The sequence below is a fragment of the Panthera uncia genome, assembly GCF_023721935.1.
Source record: "Panthera uncia isolate 11264 chromosome A3 unlocalized genomic scaffold, Puncia_PCG_1.0 HiC_scaffold_11, whole genome shotgun sequence".
NCBI lineage: Eukaryota > Metazoa > Chordata > Mammalia > Carnivora > Felidae > Panthera > Panthera uncia.
In genome coordinates this window covers 64,630,117-64,635,012 of record NW_026057578.1, presented here as the reverse complement: position 1 = coordinate 64,635,012, position 4,896 = coordinate 64,630,117, and the positions used below count along the sequence as shown (strand labels likewise).

Below are 4,896 nucleotides of genomic sequence, written 5' to 3'. Positions count from 1 at the left end.
TAAGACAAGTACATTCAGAAACATTTAGGAGGGAAAATGGACCGGATTTGTAGAGAAGTCTGTTGTTGGGGATATGAGAGAGGGAGGAGTCCAGGCTGATTTGTGGGGATGCAGATGGCATTCACTAGGACGAGGGACACGGGCAGAGAGGTGGTGTGGGGAAGGTGAAGCCGACTGACTTCCGTCTTGGACGTGGTGGGTTGGAGGTGTCAATGGCACATTCAGATTATCTATGCTTTTTGCATACTCCATTTCTGGAGTCTCTTAATTGGTTGCTCTCCATTTCACCCCCCTCCACCTTTTAAGTTTATTTATTTTGAGAGAGAGAGGAGAGAGAGCGCCTGTGCACGCGTGTGTGGGGGGAGGGGCAGAGGGAGAGAGAGAGGGAGAGACAGATTTGCACATCTTTTTCAGAGAAATGTCTATTTTGCTCTTTTGCTCATTTTTATATTGGGTTATCCTTTTATTGAATTATAAGAGTTGTTTATATATTCTGGATACAGGTCCCTTGTCAGGTTGATGATTTGCAAATATTTTATCCCATTCTGTGGGTTACTTTTTCACTTTCTTGATGGTATCATTTGCAGCACAGATTTTTAAAATTTTAGCACATTAAAAAAACCTGCTTTGCTGAGGTATAATTTTAAATGCTTCGTTCAATGATTTTCTAGTAAATTTACAGAGTTGCACATCACTGTAACCATCGTCATAATCTAGATTTCAAACATTTCCATCCCCCCCCCCCCCCCCCCCCCCCCCAAAAACCCCAAAACCTCATATGGCTATTTGCGGTCCACTCCTGTTACACTGTCAGCCGCAGCCAGCTCCTCTGGATGTACCTGTTTGGGACATGTCACGTAAATGAAATCATACAATATGGACTCTTTCACTTTTGGCTTCTTTCACTTAGCATAATATTTTTGAAGTTTATCCATGTTACAGCATGTATCAGTAGCTTGTTTCTTTTTAATTGCTAACTAGTATTCTACTGTTTATCCATTCACTAGCTGAGTTATTTCTCGTTTGTTGCTATTGTGAATAATGCTGCTGTGATTCAATGTAATTGTCCTAGTAGCTCGGGCTGCTGTAACAGAACACCATATTCTGGGCGGCTTAAACAATAGTTATTTCTCACAGTTCTGGAGGCTGGGAAGTTCAAGATCAAGGTGCTGGTTGGTAGATGGCTGCCTGTTCTCTCCCTCCTCACGTGGCAGAGAGAGTGATTTGGCCTCTCTCTTCTTATGAAGATGCTAATCCCATCATGGGGGTCCCACCCTCATGACTTCATCTAATTACCTCCCAAAGGCACCACTTCCAAATACCATCACATTTGGGGGGGAGGCCTACAACATATGGATCTGGGGGGACACAAGCATTCAGCCCATAATAGTAATTATTGATACGATTGGCTTTACATCTACCATTTTGATATTTGTTCTTGACCTATCTCATGTCTGTTTTGTTCCTCTGTTTCTTCTTTACTGACTTCTTTGGTGTTAAATAGATACTCTTCTAGCATACCATTTTAATTTCTTTGTTGGTTTTTAAATGGTGTTATTTTCTTCTTAGTTGTTCTAGGGACAATATGCATTCTTATCGCAAGGTAAGAGGATATTTGACATTTTATGTGATGATTTGTTAGTTTGAATTAGCTAATAATTTATTGTTTCACAAATAACATAATTTAAATATCTCATATTTACATTCAGCTTATATTAATGTAAATTATTAGTTTTAAATTAATAAATAGTTGGTAATTATTTCTTTAATATTTAGGCATTTGGTATGTGGTCTCTCTACCCCTGCCCCGGGGTCTGCACATGTTGGAGGCAGACCTACCTTTCTCATATTTTCACGCATGTATTTTTTTCACATAGCTATAGTCATACTATGAATGATATATTATGAATATTACAATATTTGTCCTGCTTTTTATTTTATTTATTTTTACCTGCTACTTTCTTTCCTTTTTTGTAATTAACAAATTATTTTTTTATTTTTTATTTATTGTCTTATTGTTCATTATTGCTTATTTTTGAGAGAGAGAGACAGAGTATGAGCGGGGGAGGGGCGGAGAGAGAAGGAGACACAGAATCCAAAGCGGGCTTCAGCCTCTGAGCCGTCAGCACAGAGCCTGACATGGGGCCTGAACTCAAGAACTGTGAGATCATGACCTGAGCCGAAGTCAGATGCCTAACCGACTAAGCCACCCAGGTGCCCCTATTTTTTTGTAATTAAAAAAAAATGTTTATTTATTTTTGAGAGAAAGACAGAGGGTGAGTGGGGGAGGGGCAGAGAGAGAGGGAGACACAAATGTGAAGCAAGCTCCAGGCTCTGAGCTGTTAGCACAGAGCCCCACATGGGTCCCTAACTCATGAACCATGAGATCATGACCTGAGGTGAAGTTGGACATTTAACCGACTGAGCCACCCAGGTGCCCCTTATTTTATTTTTTAAAGTAGGCTTTATGCCCAGCACAGAGCTCAACGTGGGGCTTGGACTCACGACCCTGAGATCAAACCTGAGCTGAGATCAAGAATTGGACGTTTAATTGACTGATCCATCCAGGAGCCCCTCTTTGTTTTTAAACTTTCCATTTGTATGAGCTCTTTATTAATATGCCCTCCTCAAAACTTTTTAGGAAGGAGGCAGAGTATAAATACATAAAACAGATAGTAACCTTTTATCTCCCCTATTTGCTGCCAATACTTCTCCCCACTTGCCCCTTTTCATTTTTTTTAAGGCAGAAAATTTACATTTTTCTCGAGTCAAACTCGCTAATCTCTCCTTTGTGATTTTATCAGTGATTTCCAAGTTTAATAAAAGACATTCTCCCCCTGGAGATTTGATGAATGTTTAAGTCTCTCCTCTTCTAGTTTTCCTAGGTTATTAAAAAGTATGGAAGTCTTTAATCTCTGTAACATTTCTCTGTAAAGACTCCCTCTGGTCTGAGGAGAGAGATGATTTTGAAGTATAAGTTTCTCAAACTCAGCAGTTTCCTTCCCTGGTTTCCCTGCCTGCGTGGGTACCTGGGGCTGAGCCTGACCACGTCCTGCAGGCCGTCTGTCTGTCTGATGGATGGAGGGGACAACAGAATCAGAACTTGCCTCTTAAACTACACCCACATGCAAGGGGACAGACATCACAGGGAGAAAGTGGGAGAACATGACTCTGAACCTGAGTTTGGCCCCTGTGTGTAGACTCTCAACCTCTCATTCTCCCTCTGCAAAATGGGCCCAAGGGTGCCGGATAGGGCTGCCATGAGGACAACAGGAGATGAAATATAGAAAACTCTAGAACACCATTTGGCCTATCGTGGGTCTCTCAGGGCCCTGCCTTTGCACTGACTTGACTCCTGGGTCCCACCTCATGACCAAAGGTGTCTCTGAGCCTGCCTCACCACAAAGTGTGGGCAGGCCTAGTGGAGCGTTAAGAGTATTTACTTTTTTAGGTGAGAAAATTGAGGGTTAGAAAGTTTAAATGGAGTGCTCGCTTTGGCAGTGCACAAACTAAAAGCGGAACATACAGGGAAGGTTAGCGTGGCCCCTGTGCAAAGATGACACACAAGTTCGCGGTGTTCCATATACATTTTTTAAAGACAGTTTCAATGTCAGAGTAGCAGACACTCCTGACCGCTCTGACACACTGCATCCCCCCGCTCCACTTTGCCTCACCGCACCTCAGCTTCTTGGCGTCCTCATATGTGAAATGGAGCTAATTGTCCTCATCGGTCTCTACTGCTGAGCGGTTATTTGATGATCAAATGAAAGCCTCTGAAAAAGGCCACGGAAAAATCCAGAGGCAAGGTAGCGTCCCTGTGGGTGGCTCAGTCCACTCCCCCTCCACCTGGACACAGACGGGGCCTTGTGTTAGGTCTGTGAGGTTCCCTGCCTGCCCGCCCCCGCCCCCCAGGAGAACCACGCAGAGACTCTGTGGAGGCCCCTTGTGCCCGCTGCTCACTGGGCAGGAGGCCCAGGGCTTGGCAGAAGCCCCAGGAAGCAGAGCCTGGAGGTGAGCCGTACTCAGGCCCCACCGTGTTCAGCCTGGAGCAGCTCCTGAAGTCTCTGAGAGCCATGGTGAGGAGGAACCTGGGGTCACCCAGGTCTCGCCCATTTCACAGATGTGGAAGCTTGGGCTCAGAGGGGCAGCCGGTTAGTGGTCACGTCAGAACTTGGGCCAGGGGATCTTGGTTCCCAAGCCCAGCGCGCTTTCCACTTGGCCTCTACTGCTGCAGTGGCCTCCTTGGGAAGGGCTCCTTCGGCCTTTCTGGAAAATTCTTCGCAATGTGATGACATTTGAGCAAAACTGTATGATGTTGGAGGATCAGAGCACTTCGACAAGCGTGGCAAAGCACTAAGAACGAGATGCCTCCAGAGTCAGGAGGGAGTTCCCTGGGAGTAGAATTTTCCAGAAGGGGAAAGCAGCATTTTGAGCAGGAGCTTGAATTTATTGGAACAGCTTGGAAGAATGTGGGGGCAGTGGCTGGAGGTAGGCAAAGGTAGTGAGGAAATCTGACACCAGCACCCCACCCTGGCATTCTGGCATTTAAAAATAAAGTTGCGGGGCGCCTGGGTGGCGCAGTCGGGTAGGCGTCCAACTTCATCCAGGTCACGATCTCACGGTCCGTGAGTTCGAGCCCCGCGTCAGGCTCTGGGCTGATGGCTCGGAGCCTGGAGCCTGTTTCCGATTCTGTGTCTCCCTCTCTCTCTGCCCCTCCCCCGTTCATGCTCTGTCTCTCTCTGTCCCAAAAATAAATAAACGTTGAAAAAAAAAAATTAAAAAAAAAAAATAAAATAAAAAAAATAAAGTTGCTTTCTCTTTTAGCACTTTTTTCGTTTTGTTTTGTTTTTAAACAGAAGCCATACTGCCCCCACTGAGGTTTGAGAGGCAATAGTC

General features: G+C 44.8%; 1 non-coding gene across 1 annotated transcript; it reads left to right on the top strand.

Annotated features, from left to right (window-relative positions):
* Positions 1 to 3,485: 3,485 nt before the first annotated feature.
* On the top strand, positions 3,486 to 3,591 carry LOC125937177 (U6 spliceosomal RNA). Its single transcript, XR_007462274.1, has one exon. It is a non-coding gene; the product is annotated as a U6 spliceosomal RNA (small nuclear RNA).
* Positions 3,592 to 4,896: the final 1,305 nt, after the last annotated feature.